General features: G+C 38.7%; 1 long non-coding RNA gene across 1 annotated transcript in view; it reads right to left on the bottom strand.

The window, feature by feature from the left end:
• Nucleotides 1-12,076: 12,076 nt before the first annotated feature.
• Nucleotides 12,077-22,993, bottom strand: part of LOC115945477 (uncharacterized) — a 35,007-nt gene continuing 24,090 nt past the window's right edge. The window contains exon 4 of the long non-coding RNA XR_004550601.1: nucleotides 12,077-14,898. This is a non-coding gene — a long non-coding RNA (uncharacterized lncRNA). The remainder of the gene's footprint in view (nucleotides 14,899-22,993) is intronic.

A 22,993-nucleotide genomic window follows, 5' to 3' on the forward strand; every position in this document is an offset into this window, starting at 1 on the left:
AAATGTATCCGCAGTGAAAAATTTTACACTTTTTTAAAAGCTTTCCTCTTGGAAGTTCTTCTATGAAGTCAGTGGGAATGCTGCCATGTTTAAATACCTCTTGAAATCTCAGCCACAGTACCCACCCTGCTTTCTGTTTAATACTACTGATCTGCATGTTTACATGCGACTCTCCGGGGGTCTTCACTGGCTGCATGTAAGTGAAGCAATGCTGCAGCTGGTGGTGTGTAAGTGCTTTTCTAACTTACACTTCAGTGATGTCATGGTATAATAAAAATGATTTATCAGCTATGTGTGAGCATGTACTACAATTTCTAAGCATCATTTTGGTCTCTCTGAAAGCTCAGTTTCAGATAGTCCCTCTCTCAGCTGTTCCACTTCCATACTCCTGGAGACACTGTGGTTTATTTGACTTTGCTCCCAAATTCCTCAATTTGTCAACAGAAGGTAGGACTAAACAGCACTACAAAATCTCTGAAGCACCCTATAAAACACTGACATGAAGTGAAAAGTACATATTAGACCTGGCTTGTCAGAAATGGCAAAATGAGGCCAAGATTCCAGCTCTAACCTATGTGAAAATTTCTAATTTATAGTATTTGTAACTAAGTGGAAGAGATTTATTTTCAATTAAATAAAAAAAAAAAAAGGAGGCTTAATGTGATTTTAATTAAGGGCAGTCTTTTCAGTGTCCAAAAGTGATTCTAAGAGCAAACAAGAGCCTGTTTTGGAAAAAAAAAATGAAAGCAGTTTTCTTTCTGAAGTACATATATACAGAAAGTATACATATGTAGCTTTCCAATCTAAATACAACTTCAAGTGATAGGAAAAGGTAAACTGTGTGTATATATATGCTAATAATTTTAGTATTCCTATTTGTGGTATTTTTCTTGTTGCCCAAAGTCCATGCATTTAAGCAGAACATTCGTTTTACTGTAACATGATCTTACATTTTGAGAGACATGAATAGTTTTTATATGTTTATGTATTCTGTTACTATGAATAGATAAAAGTATAAAATTTAGAGCTTTCAAAAATAGCCAATATCTTGTTAATTTTTAAAAGTATTTGTCATAAATTTTCTTTAAAGCAACTTCATCAGAGACCTCAGCCATCCAGACATGCCATTCAGTGCCCTCTGTTAAAAAATGTCACATATCTGCTAGCAAATGCAGATGCAGATTTATCACTGAACCTAAGTCCTATGTTTTATCACAGCTGAGAAATCTGCTGAGATCTGGGAGGCAGTTTGTTGTATTCCAGAAAAAGGATATTCCTAATAACTACTGAAGGCAGCAGCAGCTAGTGCTGAACTTGTGTTTCAGCTGGAATTTGCACTCTGTGCAGCTTTAAAAACTTCAGTCCTCTTAAGCATATGTTAAAGAGCTTCATACACAGACTGAAATTTACTTTATTGTTCTCATTCTAGGTTGGCTTTTCTAGTGAAGGTTCTACTTCCAGTGCAAAGAATCTTTTAGTGAATAATTATTGGCAATTCTGTTTGTTTAATTCTATTACTATTTTCCTCCATTGAATTGCTTATAAAAAGCTGTCAGTTGTGTTGCAGTATTCATGTTTTACTACAAATATGTGCTATCTCTTTGCTTTTCTGGTTCTATTTTTTGCTTCTTTCTGAATATGAGAGCTCATTTCAAATAGTGTGAAAATATTCACTGCATGAACTCTCAGGGACTCTAAGTTAAAAGGTTTATTTCTTACTCTAGTTTAAAACTTGTGCTAGCTGTTCTTGCACAGGTTGTTCCAATGGGAGTTTGATACTGTACCTGTCCAGAGAGGTACCAGCTTTCCAACTTCATGCTTATGGAATCTTTGTACTGTATTTTGTAGGACCGTTACTCTATATAAGGTTATATATGTCTTTATATAGATAAAGGGTAAATCTGAATACAGAAGAGCAAGCAGAAAAGCCTGCTCATGGTAAATTGTTGATGACATAGATACTTCAAGAGATGTTGAGCTGGAAGCTCAAAGAAGCTTCATTATATGAGGTGTCCAAAGATGTCTAGTCTGAGCCACTGTTTGGGCACATTCCAAACAGTAGGTGGACAGCTTATACTCAGAATCAGAGGAAGAATCTGTAAACTGTATTCTTCCAGACTAGGTACATTTTAAGATTTCATACAGTCCTAATTTAAACTTAGCAATTAACTAGTAGGTAAAATCTGTATCAGCATGAAATTTTGCACTTCTTCAAGTGAGCTCACCATACATCAACATCTAGTGAATCCCCATTACTTACAGGAGCATACACCTTAGGTCAAGCCATACATGCATTTAGGGCTTCAAAATGATGTAAATGTTCAGTGACAGGTAAGAAACAGTGTTTTGTGAAATAAGCATTTTTTAATACTTTCATTCTTGTAGACATTATGCTGTTGGTAAGTCAGTTTTGAATATCTTAAAATCCTTTTATGGGACTGAGAGGTGGAATCCAGTTCTGTGACTGTTCATCAGTTAACTGTGATCTAAAAGTTCTTAATAGAGCATTCATCATTGTGAGTGATCAGCTTTCTACAGCCACCATTTTCAGTTGGCAGTAGGGAAACAAACATCACCCCACCAAAGACACCGCCATAATATTCAAGAAAACATTGTGAACATGTATGTTCAGGATGAGCATACACTATTAAAAAGACACCAGTTACAGGATTACTAGAGAGGTTTCAAATTGTGTTCACAATTCTATGACATTACAGTGTCATAGTTTAAGCCCAAGCGGTAACTCAAAACTACGCAGAAAACCTAGAAATAAAATTATAGTTTTGTATTCTCCCAGAGGGTGCACTTTGTACTTCATGTTCTGAATGCTGGAATATAAATTCATGTATCTGAATAAAAATTAGTAGTTTAGTGGAGTTTCACTTTTTAAAAAAAATAAAATAAATGCACAATGACTTGGAGTCTCTCTGCTTTGATTTCTCAGTGTTTCAGTGGCTGTATCTCATGGGCAGCGTTTCTTTGGCTTAAACTAAAATAATGTGTAAGAGCTAAGTCTCATTTACAGCTTGCACCACTGAAAAGATACAAAAGAACCTTTAGATTAAATAAGTGATTTATATGTCTAATTAAAGGCCCTTCACACTTAAATATGAAATTTCGCCTGTTGTGCCTTGAGAGAATTATGGTGAAAGTCCCACCTCTAATACCTGAAGACTCTGTCCTGAGAAATATGGATGGGAAAGTGACAATTTTAGGTCACTGCAACTGTCTGGCAATTTTGGCCCTATGTCTAACAGGGTTGTGAAAGCTCAATGAACTGAAACACTTTTGTTTGCTTAAGAAGCACTTTAATTACCCAAATAGCATATTATTTAGTTAAATACAGAGGACAGTGTATGCGTAATAAGATTATTCTTCACAGTGCAAGCCAAGGTTGGGAGAAGAAGGTCTAATGCTGTGGTCTGATAATTGGAACATAGTGATCCTTGCTTTTTAATTCCTCTTCCAACATTAAATACTTTGTGCATTTAAGTAATTTAAACTCTGTCCCTCCTGTAAAGTCATAATAATGATGATGATAATCAACCTTAACTATGTTTAAAGGGGTGTTCAGATTAGCTAGAGTATATTTGTGAAAATGCTTTGAAGATCAAAAGCACTGTATCCAGGTAAAAGGTTTTATATTTTTGTTACAATAAAAGTTGCTGTAAAGAAGTAACGGTGCTGCGTACACATAGCTGAGCTTTGAATTGCTTTTACTAATGCTGCTTCAAAGAAACAACATTCACATTGAAGAGAGGGGAGAATAAAGACTCAGTCAAGTTTACCTTCTGCATTCATTCATGCAGACCTCAATGTGAAGAGTTCCCATTGTGCTGTACTGCTTGTAGACTTTGTTTTTTCTGTCCTGCAAAATCACAAAAATTATTTCAATAAATAGTGATGGAATATTGCACATGTTAAAAGAAGAACATCTTCTGTGTCCTTCTAATCAGCCAAGACTTGACTCAAGGAGGAAACCCAAATTTATGATATGCTCTTACTATGAAACTATCTTTCTCTTGTGTTCCACGGAAATTTCATGTTTTCTCCTGTATACTGCAAAAAATTCGTTGGACTTTGTCCCAGAAGTAATAGTTTCAGATTTCAACTGACTGCAAAGAAAAATTAAGTATTAGGACAAATAGTTTTTAAGCATAAAGAAACACGAAGGCTACTGTATGGAAGCCTCCAAACATCACATTCAGGAATATTTGAATACCTAAGTTTCCAGCTGATTATTACAATCCATAACCATAGGGTTTGTTGTTTCTACTGCTTTTGTGGAGCAGAAACATCTGAGAACTCTCTAAAGCAAAAGTCTAGCCAAGGAAGTTCAAGTGACCTTTATCAGTAGCTGAAGTGAAGATGGTTGTCTCTAGCTTGACTGTGCTGTGGGACTAGCACTTGGTCGATTCATTTTAAAAATGAACAGTTAGCTTTTTCCTAATTTACAATAAGTGGAAGTATGTGAAAGGGATTATTTTACCAATACAGAAGCACCAGAAAATCCCTTCCATAGCATGATTTTTTCCTGGAGAGGAACTATCAAGAAGCTGACCTCATCAGCTTCAAAGCTGTGAAGTGCTCCTTTGAGCGGTAAATAACCTTAATGAGGTGAAGACTGCATAGTCCACAGCAGACCACCTGTGCCAATTGCAGGTTAGAGGAGGAGAAACTTTCATCTTGCAGGTAGTTTACCGTTGTAGTATTTTGCATAGCTTCCATGAAAAGAAATGCACAGTGTATGAGGTCAGGTGTATAAAATCTGCTATGAGATAAAATAGGTCTAGAACCTTGACATTTGATGTTACTGACACAAATTACTTCAGAAAATAAAATCCATACTGCAATTAACCAGTCATACTCATCTTCCCGATTGTGGTGTACAGCCTCAAGGTCCCCATTATCTTCAACAACGCCAAAGAGAAAAGGGAACTCCAGATCATGTAGGAAATTATTACAGGAGATGAGCAGTATTTCAGTTAATAGCTGCACTGGTCTGCTAGAATTAGAGGCATGTGCTTCTCCCTAGCACTGCCTCATACCAGTTAGTTAAGGTTTTGTTTTTTTTTTAATATGAAATACATCTGTATCGCCTCTGTATGGAAGTGCTTATAAAATTAATCTCAGTAGGTATAGTATAAGCTGCCTCTGCATGTAGGTCTGCTGGAACTTGCTCATCAAAAAACATGCTTCTACTTCCAGCATGTTTTTTTAACACACACTTCAGCTTAGCTCTGCTTGCATCACACAGGTATTAAAAGGGGAAGCATGAAAATGTGTGGCATAAATTTTCTGTTGGTTTATGCTGAGGTGTAGTTATTCAAACCTTGGCTGGATTTTGTTACCCATAACTCCACTTTGACTGCATCTTGACTTCAGGTGCCTTCGTTGGCTCTGCTCAGGCATCGTTTCTGTGTGATTTTGATGACTAAATGTTAGGTCCCAGTGATTGTAAGCTGCACCCCAGGGCATTGGCCCAGGAGGCATGGTGACTCAGCCCTCTGACGCAGGCTGCCTCCATGCTTCCTCCTGGCCGCAGGCATGCAAGTATTCACTGCTGGTCTAATGCTTTCTTTGGTTATTACGTGCCCATCCCACACAGCCTTCCTGTGGATGGTGAGTGGCAGGAGGGGGGCTAGATCTTCACCTTGTTCATGCCTCTGCCTGCTCTCATTAAGTGGGGCTGTACCGTTTCTCTGCAATTAGACCCCCGGTCAGGCATGTCCTCTGTGGAGGTGAAGAGGTACGTAGGCATTTAGCACTTTGTTCTGAGGTTTGCTGGTTCTTCTAGCCAACACCTGGTTATGCTGTGCCAAATAAAACCCACATCACTTTTTCATGTTAATTCATTGTAGGTTCAACAATGCAACTTAACTCTAGCAGTGGAATAGCACCTTTTCCTTGTGTGAGCAGCTTCTTTCCTAATGTAGGCTGTGTGACAACCCTGGTTAAGCCTTGATATATATGTCATCTTCTAGCTCATCATCCAGCTTTAAATAGCAATTAAAAAATAATTCCATGCATGTTACTTGAAAAAGAGGAGTTTTTTATGTCTTCTTTATATGTTTTTTTTTATATTGCCATTTTCCAAAATAATAAAAGAAACTTAACTACAAGGTGACAGCTTAAAAAAGAGTTTAATTCAGTAACTATTTAAAAATATTTGGAGTGGACCTAAAGAGTTATTTAAATGTTTATAATACCCAAATTATAAATAAATACCTAATATTTCAGCATGTCTAATTATAGGGTGACTGACATAATGTAGTAAAAGTAGTAAAATATATCCTCTAAATAAAAGGATATATTACTTTCCAGCTTTGTAACATGACAATGGTTTGAACACTGTCTGCTGCTATCCATTATGTGTATGGCATTCATCTTATTATAGTTGAGAGTCATGCAATCTTGTAAAAGTATTTCTCCTGACAACATCCAAATGAGATGGGAAAGTACTGACAAATGATAAGATAAAGGCTTGATAAAAGCAGAGGTCAGGATCTTGAAATACTGAAAACTTCAGCTGGTGCTCAGGTTAATGGGGAGAGTTACACATCTTGTAATGACATCGAAGTATCCCAGATGCAGGGAGAGACATCACTGGGAGCATGCAGAGTAACTTCTGTCTTGTCCCTGGTACAGGTAGAGTCTTTTGGCAAACCTGAGCAGGAGGGTAGTGCTTTGCAACTGCACAGTGTGTACTGAGATGGTCTCTGCTTCAAAGAGCTTACAGTTTACACAGATCCAAATAGGCAGAGAGAACAGGAGACAGAAGCATAACCAACTGAAGTTAACTAAGCAATAAAGAAAATAAAGAAACAGAATCCAAGTCTCCTGACTCCCAGTCCCATACTTCCACTGAGCCAGACCAAGTTACAGCCACCAAACTTCCTCCATAAATTACAAGTTTTAGTGGTTTAAGTACTAGTTTTGAGCTCATTTACAGTAAGAATTCAACTTGATACTGTTGTGCACTCATTGTCCCTCCACCCTCCTAATAGCTCAATCATCTGCACCTCTCCCTGCTTAAGAAAAGGACTTTGCCAAGGCTTCCTTAACTTACCTCAGGACAATGCATAGTAACAGATTTCAGTTTTAATTACTTTAGAGAATTCTCAAACAGCTGTGGAAAGGAGGAGGAAAGAGAAAGACGTTTGATTGTTTCTAGAGTTAGTCATCTTGAATTAAATGAAGGGGGAATAGTTTTAGGAGCATAAAAAACATGTAGGAGAGAATGAACTGTTTTGCAGGTTTATGAACGCTTTGGAAAAACTTCTAAAAATGTATTTTCCCCTGTTTTCTAATTGAGTAAGAGTAGATTTATTTGACAAGATCATCTTTCTTTTTTTAGCAATTAATATAAATCTTCAGATGAAGAAAGGGAAGGGTCAGATGAAGAAAGGGAAGGGTTATGCGGTGGTAATTTGTCATGTTACTATAATGCATTATCAAAGTTATTTCAATTTAATAAATTTTAGCAAAGTGTTAAAAAGCTGTTAGCAGTGTAAAACCCTGCAGCTGTAAAGAAGCTTCATGTGTTGATAGTACTGCAAGGAAGAAGAACCAGAATGCTGGAGGAAATAAAGCATAGACATACTGTGCGTCCCTGTAAGGATGTTCATAGCAGGCTTGTGATTAGGATTTATACAAAATAAAGGACTTGTGGTGCATTGACCTTGACTGGACATTGGGTGGCCACCAAGCTGGTCTATCCACAGCAGGTCAAGGCGTGCTGGGGGGAGAAAATGAGGTGGAAAAATCTCATGGGTCAAGATAAAGACTGTTTAATAAACATAAAGTAAAGGCCACATGTGGAAGCAAAAGAAACCAAAATATTTATTCTCTGCTTCCCATAGGCAGGACATATCCAGCTACCTCCTGGGAAGCAGGACATCAATATGCATAGGAATTGCTCTAGAAGACAAACATAAAACGCCCACTTGCCCCTCCTTTCTCTTAGGTTTCATTACTGAGCAGACATGATATGGTCTGGAATATCCCTTTTGTCAATTTGGGTCAGCTGTGCTGACCTCCTAAGATTTTTCCCACCTCCCAGCCTACTAGTGAGGGGGAATGTTGGAGAGACAGCCTTGATGCTGTGCAAGCACTGCTCAGCAGTAGTCAAAACACTGGTGAGTTAGCAACACCCTTCTAGCTATAAATACAAAGCACAGTGCTATAAGAGCTGCTGTGAGAAAAACTATTTCCACCTCAGCCAAACCCCATACAGGACTGTACATTCTGAGAGACCACATGTTTGAAGAGCATGTCTTGGCATTTCTGAAACAGGATATACCACATCTTATGGATTTAGGTAGGAGCTAAAATACAAAAAGATTGCTGGAGAATGAATTATGGAGTGAGGTACTTCAGCTGTTAAATGAAGAGGCATCTAAAGAAGTAGTTCTCAATGCCATATTTAGAAAGTACTTAGAGTCACTGCCTTTGGTGGGGCTTTAAGGAAACCATTTTCAACAAGTATGTAGGAAAACTGCTTATGCTACAACAGATTGCATGATTCCATGACTCATTTGAGTTGTGGAAAAGAAGGTTGACTGGGAGAATAAAGAAAGATTGGCAGAATAGCAAAATAAATATATATTAATGTGCAAGCAGGCAGGACACAGTTCTCTCCTGTGTGGGTGTACGTACTGATGGTCTGAATGTGCTGCTTACTATTGTGAAAAAGGTGCTAGTTCAAAAAAAAATGGCAGGAAAGAAGAAGGGGATTTCAAAAGCTTTTGGCAAAGAGCTATTGACTCAGTGGGAACAGAATAACTTCAAATCCATCTGAAAGCCAGCAGAAAGTGCTCCTTTATCTTTGGAATTATTAGCAGCTATGTCATAGACTTGAGTGAAGTTAGCCTCATGATAACAGCTGTCTTTATGAGAAAATAAAGGCTAGGGAAGTTAAAAAACCCCAAACAACAAAATAGAACACACAACTAATATGTCTAGTTACTTTGGCCTGATTATCTATTTTTTTTTTTAGCTGATACTCTTCATAGGGGAAATTTCTATTTAGTTATCTCTCCAAGTTAATAAGGAAGTGAAAACAATGCAAACAAAGTATTCTTGAGCTGATGCTCTGCACTGTATGTGCTCAGACGTCCTTAACCACAATAAGGGATGACAGGGCTGATGAAAACTGGTTTCCTATGAAAGGATCTTTGCACCATGCATAGAGGGCAAAAAGAAAGAAAGAAAGAAGCTTGTGATCTTTATAGATAAATATAGCCCTTTTATAGCTTTTGGCCTTTACATTTCTCTACAAAGAAGAGCAAGGAGGAAGGTGAGGATAGAAAAAAATCATGTAGTGCTTCACATAGTTATTTTAGAGGATTTTTCTGGGGAGACTTTGACATACTCAACCATTTTGCCTCTGTGTGAAAGTGCACCCTCTTTTCTCACCTCCTTCCATTAACTTTTGACATTACTGTTCATGTCAATCCAATTCAGGCTGGAGAGGAGTCTCAGACATACTGGTTCCTTTAGGATAGGTGAAAACACGTTGGCTGGGAAGAAGAGGGAGAACCAGTAAATAATTTCCTCTTTTCCACTTCTTTTTCCAAAGGAAAAGGCTAAACCCTCATCCTTTTATTGTCAAATAGAAAATCCTTCTGAAATATACTGAAAAACAGCCTTCAGTGTTTCTGCTAGCTAGTTACATTCTGGCCAAAGAAGCAACTGGGTTCCAAGACATTTTAAAAATTTACCTATAATTTTGCAACTGAGTTGAACCACACTAAGCTGAAGTCAGCAGCAGTACATGTATGCTCATCATTGAGAATAGAGATAACAGCTTTGAGGGGATGGACCTATTGGGTCAGGTTCAGCTTTAAAGATGATTTTAGTCTGAATTCTCTTTGCCATGCTCAACAGTGGTAATCTTTTTTATCTCTGCAGGATGTAATGACTGGACAATATGAAAGGAGATGGAAAGTCTGGAAACCTCATTTCTTATTGATTTAAAACACAAGCTAAGAGACACTTGGAGAGAAATTGTATCATTGGGCACAAGGAATACATATTTAGCACATTTATTTATTTGTTTATTTATCTGCAGCATATTTTATTCCTTTTATTACTTCTTTTTTTCTCTTTCATCATAAAGCTTAGATCATATATTCCTATATTCTTCTCATTATTCTTTGTTTCTGGGCTTCTGTTTTGCCCATTTTATTCTCTCTTCTCAGTTTGCCTGTGTGATTGTAAGCTTTTTGGGGAAAAAAAAGAGAAGAAAAAGAAAAAAAAAGAGAGAGAAAAAAAAGAAAGTAAAGCCCAAGAAACTCAGAAAAACCCCAAGTCTCCTTGTAACTAAGTCACTTTGCCTTATTCTGCTTCTAGTACAGTGGCAAATACATATGTGCAGCAAGATTTTTCCAAGAAACTAAGTACTGGATTAAGTTTTAGTCTGAATTGTTCGCTGGAAGAATTTCCTGTGACTTCATCACTCAGTGTTAATGCTGTGCTGATATTTGGTCATACTGAGTCTAAACAGCCTGCTGCCTGACATTCTTTCAGGAGACTTCCCTGGCATCTTTTGACTGTCCCTTCCAACCTGGGAAATGCTTCTTGTTATTACAGAATGCCTTTTCTGACTAGGTTGAAGAAATGGAGTTGACATCCCACTTAAATATGCTGCTGTGTCCATTCAGCTGTACTTCAATATTCAAAATATTTTAACAGAATGAGTATCTGTCATTTGGCTGCTTAATTAGTATTTGCTGATAAAAGTTTGTAAAATGTAAGAAATTATTATTACACATGAATCTGATAACAGCATGTTACTTTGTGCATAGGCAGAAAAAATCTTCTGAAGGAAAAGTTTTGAAGGAAAACTGTTCCTTGAAAGGAAATTAACTCATATATTACATTTTGTTATTTCTGTGGGGTTTTTTCTTTCACCCAAGGCTTAAAAAAAATAGACAATTAAAGGGATAAGGTCTCGCTTAACACTTAAAAATGAGGCTTTCTCTAGTCAAGATACTTGTTGCAGGAGCAGGTATAAGAGTCAAATGCCTCTTTTACTATAATATGACCAATAAATTCAATCTATTTTTTTTACATTTATGTTATATTGCTATACTTAAGCAGCTCTTCTAAAGAAGGGCTCATATTAAACATGGAAGATAATAAAATTCCAGGCAAATCTGAAGGCAGTCTGCTGTACCATGGGTTGAGTGGTGAAGCCCCCAGTTCACACTGTGAGAGGGAATCCCACTGAGGTCCATGGGAGGTGAAACAATGGTCATTTCATTAAAACAGAAACAAAGACTGAGTGCAGACACTGATCTGGAGCTCCAAACCTTCTGAACTACGATTCAGAGCTAAATCACTAGTGTGATGAGGAAGGGCTGGGGGACCTGGCGGGTTCAGTCTGGAGAAGAGAAGGCTCAGGGGGGACCTTATAGCTCTCTACAATTGCCTGACAGGAGGATGGAGCCAGGAGGGGGCTGGTCTCTGCTTCCAAGGAACAAGGGATGGGACAAGAGGAAATGGCCTCAAGATGCACCAGGTGATGTTTAGACGGAGATGAGGAACAATTCCTTTCCCAGAGGGTGATCAGGCATTGGAACAGGCTGTCCAGGGCAGTACTGGAGTCACTGTTCCTGCAAGTGTTCACACACCGTGGAGACGAGGCCCTCAGTGCCATGGGTTAGTGGTGGCCTTGCCTGTGCTGGGGGATGGTTGGACCTAATGATCTTAAAGGTCTTTTCCAACCTCACTGATTCTATGATTCTATAAAATAGCTGGTTTAGCATTAACTGATATTAACCTAAGCGGTTAATTGGCTCACACCTTACTTTTTTTGCTGAATCAAAGATTTTTAAAGGTAAGTGGGTGCCTAACACTCATTTCTAGCTGGTGGATAGCTGTAGAGAAGTTAGACAAGCTTGGGGTTTTGCAAACTAGATCATAAAACCATTTAGTATTAGCAGACCTTAAATGAATTTCACAGTTAACTTAGATGCTGTGTAGTAATGCCAACGTGACCGTATTCCTTATGCTAGAATAATAGTTTATTGAACAGACACAAACCAATAAATATAAATAGTTTCTCATCTACTCAAACAAATACAACACTATAGCTGCCGTTTGTTTATGAAGCATGATTAGATTCCTAACATCTGCAACTTAGTTCACATGTGCGAAAAATGAAATAATGCATTAAGGGAAATAGATAATGTAAAGAAGTCAAAGCATGCTTCTGTCCATATGAATACTGAATAAATGCCGCAGTTAGGGACTTGTGGTGAAGAGGCTTCATGCTGTTTTTTTTTTTAGTACATTATTTGGTCTCATGCATGTATAATAGAAATAGAGAGATCATTCATAATAATAAACAAGCTTCGTGTGGGCAAAGAACAGCAATATTATGTGAAGCTTTTTGAACAAAATCTGCCAACTGCTGGTAGAAGGGAAAGTGTGTGTAAAGAGAAACCACATTTTTTTGCCTATGAACTGAAGTTACCTAACATTGAAGAAAAACTTATTATGAGAGGAGTGATTAGCAAAATCATCCAGGATCTGCATCTCCAAACAGTAATAATTTCTCTAATTTGGAAGTACTTTGTTCCAAAGAAATTGCCATGTTCAAAGTAGCAAGCAAAGACAGATTTGGCTACAGACACAGACACACCAAAAGACTCTACAGACACTACAGACACACCAAAAAAAGAAAAAAAATCCCAAATATTTCACCTTCCCAATCTTTCGGCGCTGGGCTCAGACCACCACATCTGCTAAGCATCTCTTAGTAGTAGGGATTTTGTAATGCCATAATACTGAAAGCAATCAGCATTATTTCTGAGTTCCTTTAATCTGATATCACAAGAACTGTATGAGAATGTTATTACTTCAAATTAGAAACTGCATAATTTCTTCACTGACCTCTTGTGCAGCTTAAATTACACACATATGCCTTACATTACTTTTCTTCAAGTAGAAGAAAAGTAAGGTACTCACTGTAAAAATAATTTGTTTCACAAAATTTATGAAATCACGAACACCTACAAAGATTCAAATTAGATGTGCTAGGGATTTTCTGAAATATTTGGCACCTGACAAGGATTTTGAAATAAGATTGGTAACAAACATGGGAATTAAATTATTTTTCACTTCCTTGTCCAGATGATTGTTTTATATGACTGAATGAGCACAAGTATTAAATCCATGTTGAATTAATCCTGTTAGCTTCATTAGTGGAAGTCTGTGCCGTATAGAACAGCCCCCATTCAAGCAGTATATATTAATGCAAAATTGAAGAAAACCCCCTATATAATCATTCTTCCCCCCCAACAGTATAAACTTCTTGAACTTAGAAGAAGCCCTGATGTCTTTGATGAGTATCATTCACAGCTACTTGAGAACCAAGCAGCCCTTGTATTTGTATTGTAGATTAAGTATTTGGTGTCCACACTGACATGTGGTAGTCAGAAGAGAAAATGAATGGGGAAAGAAGGCACCACGGGTGGCCACCAAAGGCCAAACTTTAACTATGTCTGCCCCTCCATAGAAAATGGCAAGGTTCATACTTCCGTTCATTAATCTGCTTTGCCATGAAATCAGTTTCTTTTTATATTGGGCTGCAGAAGTGGGACAAGGATGAAAGCATTTGAAAAATCCTCTCTCACTTCACAAAAGTAATGGTGTTCTTTACTAAAATACAGTACTGAGGAGACTGGCAGAGAGACCTTTTTCACCTATTTATGTTGGTATTTTGAGCCTCACTGGGTTAGTGGAAAATACAGTGTTACACATGTGAAATGATTTGTTTCATTACCAAGCAGACAGGGACCCCATTACAAAGTCACCTCACCTTTGTCAACTGCTACTTCTAGTAATGAGACCAATAATTTCTCATCCCAGTATAAGCTTTTCTGAAACAGTGTGTTGACGTACTGCGATAGTAGTAGGCTGCTGACTCTGTTAGGCTAGGCACGTGTATTAAGGCTTTGAAAGTCTTAGGCTCATTGATACGCTGCCGTTCACAGGGAAAAAGAAAATAAAACCTTTTATATGAGTCAGTTATAACTGTTCTTGCTTTGAAATGCTGAAATTAACATCTTACATAGCTTAAAAACACTGTGCTGAAGAGGGAGTGGTGGAGTTTGGTAGTTATTGGTTATTAAATGATTTTTTTTTGTTACTCTGAGCATTTAATTGCTAAAGCACATTGGAAAGCACCAACTGCTCACGTATAACAGTATGGGCTAGTTTTATCTCCTTTCAGGCTGATAAAAAAAATACTGTTGTTTGCATAGGTTCTTTCTTTGGATTTTACTGGGAAACTCTGGATGAAATGGGTTTTGTTGATATAAGGAGGAAGTTATACAAGTATGGAACATGTAGCTAGTACCTTTACTGGTGGGGAATTGGTAACTGTAAGTGTGCTTTACAATTGAAAAATATATCTTCGAGGATCTAGTATAGTGCCAGTGGTATTGTATGGCCTCATTTGCTACACTACCCTGACTTTTCCTTAAAGTTGTGTGACACACACCTTTTTGATTTTTTACAGAATATGCTTACAGTCTTTTAACAGCCCTGAAAAACTGGTATTGAATTGTACAATAGCAAAAAAAAGCAGCAGTATGTTACACAGGATCACCTATGGAAATCCTGTTTACACGGAAGAAGAACATAATTGTTTTACAGGCATAAAGAGCATGTCTATGAATTATTACTTGTGGATAAACTGTCCATCATGAGAAAGTGCCATTATTTAATACTTCACATGAGTTAATTTATGATCCTGTATATCTGAAAAATATTACTTAAACTATTCACCTAATAATTACCAATTGGTACTTTGATTGCTTTTGTGTTCAGATCTGGAAGGGCTTTTCCAGGCAGTAAATATTTCATTGCATCATTGGAACTTCAGATCTGTGAAGGAAAAATAAGGATACCATCATAATTAAATTGCAAAACTAATGCAAGCAAACTGCAGTGTAGAAATGTTACCTCTGTATTAATGCACAACACCCAAGAAAATGAGGAGGAATTGAAAGTCATCATACAGGACACAGCTATAACGCTGTTACTACTGAGATTTGTTAGCAGGACTTACATCGTTGAAGTGTTAAAATTATTGATGGAGACCTATTTACAAATACGTGAAAGGGTGACAGTGGTGGCATATTATTGATTTTATCCAATTTATTGATAGCTTGGAAGTCAGGTTATTGAGTCTGGCAAATGACTGGATAAAGCACTGATAGAAAACCTTTAATAAAACCCCCAGTCAATTGAGATTTAAGAACTGGTGCAATAATGGCACAGAGCACAAGTCTTATAAGGAGTGGCTGAGGGAACTAGGGTTGATTAGCCTGGAGAAAAAAAAGCCCAGAGGAGATCTTATCACTCTCTACAACTCTCTACAACCTGAAAGAAGGTTGTAGCAAGGTGAGTGATGGTCTCTTCTCCCAATAACAAGCACAAGGACAAGAGAAAACAGCCTCAAGTTGCTTCAGGGTTGGCTTAATTAGATATTAGGGAAAACTTTTTCATTGAAAGGGTTGTCAAGCACTGGAACAGGCTGCTGAGGGAAGTTGTTGAGTCACATGTCTGGAGGTATTTAAGGGATGTGTAGACTTCATTTAGGGACATGGTTTAGTGGTTGACATGGCAGTGCCAGGTTAAAGGTTGGACTTGATGATTGTAAAGGTTAATTCTATGATTTCTATTAAAATGCTTATATCTTCTCTGAGGCACCAAAAGGAAAAGGTAGAAGTGTAGAAGTGTAGTTATGAAGATGCACACTAGGGAATTTGAGCTGCCACTACCACTAATATGGCTTTGGATTCTTTTCCATATTTCCCAGTTCTATTTCCTCTACCACCAAAGTAATGCAAAAATGTGACCAATGCTGTGACAGTTCATTCTAACAATGTTGCCATAAATTAAATAATTAAATTAGCAGTAAATGCCTGTAAACAATTGATGATCTGCTAAAGTCTTGTGTGCAAATTGGACACATGCTTATCTGTTAATTTATGTATTTAACACTATATGGAATTGCCAGTGTTCCCAATAAGCTAATTATTATTGTGGGAAATATTTCTACAAAAGTGTAAATAAAACATAGTTATGTTACAATACTCTATAATGAAAAATTAAAAAAAAAAAAATACCCAAACCTGAAGTTCCTTATGTTTGGGAAAAAAAAGGTCTATTCCATAAAATGCACTTTATTAAACCAACAAATATTAGAAGCACATGTGCAATTAAAAATCTAATCAAGTAAAAATTTCAGCATAAGCTTATTTTTTTGCTCTCTTGTACGAATTACCTTCTGATGGAGTACCTTTTTCTACAATTTTATTTTTTATTTGATGATTCTTTTTAACCAATATCTTTTAAAATTAACTTTCCAGGGATGGGAGACTGGGAAATAATTGTGATAAGGGATAAGAGAGAAAACCTTACTCAAAAACCTTCTAGGCTACAGAGGGAGGCAGTCACACAAGTTATGGTGCCCCCTGGGATCAGGGCTCAGAGGTGATGTAAGATACAGGGCAGATAAATTACAGCTTCTCCATGGACCAGTTTCTAGTTTCTGGAGAAACAGGGGAAGGCAGGAAAAGCACTTAATGTAGCAGCACACTTACAGTTCTTTGTCTTAAAGTTTCATTAGAAATACTAATGAAAAACAAACCACATCCAAACATCTTTACACACATACATCTAGGAAAGTATGTATTAGATATATGCCATGTATTTTAGTATGTACCAGATATGCAGGTAATCTCCTAGAAATTGTATTTAGCTTCACACAGAGATCATTAATAACTGCTTGGAAAGGTATTAATTTCCAGAGCTTGAGAAGAACAAGAAAAATAATATGGAAATGGGGGTTGGACTAGATGGTCTTTCAAGGTCCCTTACAACCCTTGGGATTCTGTGATTCTGTGAAATGTTGGAAGTTTGTGTTGATGATAAGTGTTCAAGGCCAAGTTGGATGTGGCTTTGAGCAACCTTCTCTAGTGGAAGATGTTCCTGCCTGTGGCAGGGTAGCTGGAACTGGTGATCTTTAAAGTTGCTTTCAACCCAAACCGTTCTTTGTACAGTAAGCTAGTTGCTTAAATGTCGTCTCTGAGTAACACCATATGGGAGGCATTTCTATTCAGATTAGGGTTTTGTGGTTGTTAGAGAGCATCATAGAGAACATAGAAAACACCATGTCAAAGTAGGTGAAATCAGGCTTGAAGTCACATGAGCCTTGCTGGGTTCAGGTAGGCTGAGGGGGAAGATGAACACCAGTGAATTCAATCAACTGTGTCCTGAGGGGATGACAGGGGTGGGTGTCTTGCATCTTGAGGCCTCCTTCCCACAACCTTCAATAATAGCCATATCCTGTCACAACAAAACCAAGCTGATGAGTTGTGACTCTTATAGACATTTTGCCCTCCTTAGCCACAACTCAGCAAATCCCAACTGATGGAGTTTTATAGCAAATATGCTTTTAGCCAGCGTAAAAATGACAGGAACAAATGAGTGGCTTGGATATATGCCCAGCTTTGTACAGTGCATGCATTAGGGGAGAGGCAGCCTACTTAGTCTTGTGCTCATTTCCAACCTTGGGTGGTGAATTTGTACATGCAAATGGCTGATTTGAAAACCTCTCAAAGCTTTGTTCTGAGTGTCATACAAATCAGATCACTGGGATAACACTCTGTAACAAAATTCATTCAAAGTACAATTTTCTGAAAAGCCACAAGACAAACCCTCTTCTTCCTTCATACCTCAACAATAATTATCAGCAGTTGATGGCAGATTCGGTGGGACAAAATTACATTGTGATGAAGGAACTAGTATGGACTACAAAATTCTGTGGCTACCACTTAAGGAGGATCAGATGTCTGTCTGATCATTATCATACTCAGGAAAGAAGAAACTCAGCCCACTTTTAATGGTCCATGCAATGTCACTTAGCACATAAGGTGACAGATACTTTGTAAATTGCAAATGGTACAGATGAAGAACCAAAGCAAAGGAACAATCCTTGCATAAATTTGCAAGAGGAAATGCAATGGTTGCAGGGGCCTTAGTCCAAAGCATGGGAAAGGGGAGCACTGGGCCACGATAAAACCTTAATATAACTTTGCTTGTATTACACCATAAACATAACAAAAAGGTCTAGCATTGTCTGTGGTGAAAGCCCAGCCTAACCATAAAGCCTGAGTGTATTTGTAAGTCCACAATGAAATTGCTGACATGCATTGTCATACAGAGATTTAGTGTTCTGCTCATTTGTAGAACTTAGAACACAAAGTGTAATAGTGGCAGGGTTAGGATGCCTAGAGCAATGTTGAAAGCAGTGGTTGCCTCTGAGATGGTTTCAGGGAATAGGCTCTACTGTGGAAGAGCTGCAGGATGAAGACATTGTAATAGGAGGATGCTGTGACCGGTCTATTTGGGCTGGCTCAGCAAGTGACTCAGTGATGATGAATCCACCCACAAAATGGAGGAAATGAAGCCCAGAGGGACATAGGTCATGGTGTCCTAAGCAGCTAAACAGACAACTCAAGAATGACAAGGGTGAGGTCTGTAGAAGAGGGCTGGCATTGATGACACCAGTCCATGAGCACCAGCTGCTATGCTGGCTGTCCTGTTTTTCAGATCACCCTCACTACATGTGACACCCTGAGGCTCCATGCCATCAATGTGCATGCTCAAGGACAAAAGCAGGCTCTTGCAGAAATTGTAGCACCTGAAAAATCAAGGGATTTGGGAGCAGGCATCCTAACCATAGCAGTGTACTGTTAACTCTTCCATGACTGCATGATGCTAAGCTTGTTGTAGCTATCCACTGCCGTCATCACAGTTACCTTACCGTTGAATACTGCTAAACCACAAACTGTAACCACTATTGTCATGCTTACATTAATAATTTACATATTTACATATTACAGTTGTATAAACTATGACACTATGTATGCTATTAGACATAATTATATATATCTGACATAGTCACAGACTCTTTTCTTGCTGGATAAAAACTTCTGCATGTTCCTGCTTTACAGCCACCAGAGTTCCACTTGCTACTACTACAACATAGTGAATTTCCAGGACAAGATGTTTAAAAATTTCTGCTTGTTCCTCTTCTACCCACCCCTAGAGGCACCTGTAAATTGTATCAGATTATATCCCCTTTACTGTGTCAGTGACATTTCAACATGCCAGAGTGGCCTGATGGGTTGTAAACAAGGTTTGACTTTCCAGAATGTCCCAGGTGGTCTAAAAAGAGAGATGTAAACTCATCAAACTGAAAAGAAAAGAAACAAACCAAAGCAAAAGACTAATGGAAGGTGTGGTGTGAATACCAGGGGTGGGCCTAACATTTTATTTCATGGCATATAAAATTTACCAATTTATTCTAAGTAACTAGAGACCTGTTTTGATGGAGGAGTTGCAAATACTGATAGGAACACCAGGCACAGCTACAGGTTGGGCACAGAAGAGATTCAGAGAAGCCCTGTGGAGAAGGACTTGGGGGTATTGGTCAATGAGAAACTTAACATGAGCTGGCTCCAGTGTGAGCTTGCAGCCCAGAAAGCCAAATGTATCCTGTGATGCATCAGAAGGAGTGTGACCAGCAGGTCAAATGAGGTGATCCTGCCCCTCTACTCTGCTCTCGTGAGACCTCACTTGGAGTATTGTGTGCAGTTCTGGTGTCCTCAACATAAAAGGACATGGTACTGTTAGAACAAGTCCAGAGGAGGCCACGAGGATGATCAGGGGACTGGAGCACCTCCCATATGAAGACAGGCTGAGAAAGTTGGGGCTGTTCAGCCTGGAGAAGAGAAGGCTGCGTGGAGACCTCATAGCAGCCTTCCAGGGTCTGAAAGGGGCCTGTAAGGATGCTGAGGAGAGACTCTTCATTAAGGACTGTAGTGATAGGACAAGGGGTAATGGGTTGAAACTTAAGCAGGGGAAGTTTAGATTGGATATAAGGAGGAAGTTCTTTACTGTAAGGGTGCCTCACCACTGGAATGGCACTGGAATGGGTTGCCTAGGGAAGTTTTGAATGCTCCATCGCTGGCAGTGTTCAAGGCCAGGTTGGACAGAGCCTTGGGTGACATGGGTTAGTGTGAGGTGTCCCTGCCCACAGCAGGGGAAGTTAGAACTTGATGATCTTAAGGTCCTTTCCAACCTTAACTATTCTATGATTCTATGGACACAACACTCAAATGCCTCTTTTCTGGACAGGTGTGTTACTTGCTCTGGTCTATGAAGAGAGCTCTCGCATAAAGATAACTTGAAAATGTGCAATAAATGCAAAATTTACTCTACAGCAGGTAGAAATTTCAACAGTGGCTTCGTCAAATGACTCTTAATCCAGCTATTTTCTGGGATACTTATTTGGGGGCTAATATACTGGCCTTGTAGTGTAGCTCACTGAATAGCAGGCTGAGACCATCTTACACCAATGGCAAGCAACAAAATTGTCTTTGCTGAGTTTTCCACTTGCCTGTGAGACATTAAAACCCAACTACAGCTGGATGAAATAATTTCTATTCCAGTATTGCACAGATCAGAAGGGAAGGGATAAGGAAAACTATCCACAAACTGCTTCACAGAATAATGCCAACATTTGAATTGTTCCACAACCAAATCTCTGATGAAAATGGAGCCATGAAATTGTCTCAATTTTCAACACAAAAATGGAGTAGCAAGGTACTGAGTAACCCCTCATTCTCTGCCTTTCACAGAGAAGAGAAATTTGACATTTGGGGATGCTCTCCTCTCCTCTTCAATGATATAGGAAGGGATCAACATTTCCAGTTGCTTATGGAAAAGTCTGTCTCATTACAGGTGTGGAAAACTGTTTACTTAGCAAGTGTAAATTTGTCCTTCTCCTGGATACGTAAGACGTCCTATTAACAATTAAGTAGTCTTTGCACTTCTTCAGAGAACGCTGGAGGACTCAGTCAAGCTTCATTTAGGATTCCCTGCATTCTACTCTTGTAAACAAAACAAAAATTAAGACAAAATAATCATGTACCAGATTCTGCAATTTCAGAAATTACTGCCTGAAGAAATCTCACTCAGAGATACGGGAAGCCAAAAATTAACACAAACAATTCTAGAGAGTATGAAACAGAACATCACTCTGGCTACAGAAGTAAAAGAAAAGAATAAACAGGGAGTTAGAGGGGAGATAGAAGGATTTTGAGCCATCTTGTGCTGGATATTGTGTTTATTCCTGCCAGACAGATTAAAAAAGTGAATCAAACCACAAACATTTTAGGTATAATTACTTCCTGCAATAATTTAATCTTGCAAATATGTATGCATGCTCAGAACTCATTTAGTCTTCCTCATGACCTGCAGAAACCTTAAGAAAAGGCCTGACTCCTCACCCATGTCCAAGCTGTGTCAGCTACAGTGAGGGAAAGAAGGCTGGACATTTCAACCATCAGCTGAAAAACAGAGGGAGGCTTGATTCCTTTGTGTCTGTCTTTCCAAGGGACAGCCTAGTCACCCAGCCAAGCAATACCATGGCCATATCTGCTTCTTTCCAGCAAACCATCAACTCTGGGGGTGTTTCACACTGCCAGAGTAGCAGAAATGTCTAGGGCATGCTTTAAAGAGAAACTAAGTCAAAGCATTTAAAAGCAGCAGTTAAGGACCTTTTGGTTTGTAATAAGGTTATTTTCGAACTGAAAGGGATGAAGGTCATAAATTGAAAGCATCAGTAATTGAGTTTATCAGCTGGACTAAAGTTAGTAACTGGAACTGACTTAAATTCTATATCCTGCTTATCCTGGAGATACACATATTTCCAGTTCAGAGGAAATACAGTGTTACTTTGGAGTAAATGATACTGATAGCGTGATGACTATAGATAAGCAGAATGGGTGACAGGAGCAGAGCCCAAAATACACACCTTCACTTATTTAGGAAGTTTGCTCCATAGTCCTCCTAAGGGTACCTAGTTGTCATATGTATGCACATGTATGTCTGTGTTAGTGCGTGCAGACCAAAACAATCATCTGTATATGGGGTGTTATCTTTCTATGCATGGGTTCAAAAATCATGTTGTGATCAGTTGGTTTGCAATATCATACATGGCACATCCATAGCTATTTCTCCCTCTAAACCACCCATTCCCCAGTAACTGTGTCTCTCAGCCACTGGCATAGCCTAAGGCATGAGACAGGAATTGTGTCTTTCTTTCCTTTTCTTGTCCTTCAGTACTGCACCTTCCTACATTAGCTTAACAGAGAGAAGGGGCTAGAAGCAATTCTGTGAGTTGTATGCTCCACAGTGGTGCAGCTCATGGTTTGCTGTCTACTGAAATCTCCAAAGCCACCAATGTCCTCCAGCTTCTTAAAGCCTGTGGCATATTTCATCCCCACCTTGCTGCCAGCCAGTACTTACTAGCTTTCTTGGAAGAAAGTCCTCCAGGGAGAAGTAGGATGAGTATTAGGTTTTCTGTTCTGAAGAATAATTACAGCACTTCACCTTCATAACAAATTCATGCCCGTGCTCAGGTTGCTTCTGCCTCTGTTTACTTACCTGGCTCTCTCATCATGAGGCGTATATCCACAGTGTATAATGCTCTTGTGTGTCTGCTGGGAAACAGGTACAACATGCAGCTCTGGGGATGTGCATGGCTTTGAGGAGAGAGACTGGAGGTAGCCCTGACCTCTTAAATCTGTGTGAATTTGATAAATAATGTTTAAAATGATAATATAAAAAAAGTATTTGTTTTTCCATGGGTTTATGTGTAGGGAAGGGTGCTGAATTCTCCAAATGGAGAGACGAGGTGAGCAGGAACCACCCTCTCCTGCACTGAGTGGCAGACAGCATGGAAGTTGGCTCAGCCCTCGGAGGCAGTCTCTCCTGTGTCGCTTATGTCAGCAATCTAGCTACACTGGATCTTTCAAAGCCACAAGCATCTGTGATGTCAGCACAGCTGCTGTGTACAGCAAAAATGGGAAGCACTAATGGGCTGAAAAGTTCTTCCTTTCTA

Source organism: Melopsittacus undulatus, chromosome Z (assembly GCF_012275295.1).
Source record: "Melopsittacus undulatus isolate bMelUnd1 chromosome Z, bMelUnd1.mat.Z, whole genome shotgun sequence".
Taxonomy (NCBI): domain Eukaryota; kingdom Metazoa; phylum Chordata; class Aves; order Psittaciformes; family Psittaculidae; genus Melopsittacus; species Melopsittacus undulatus.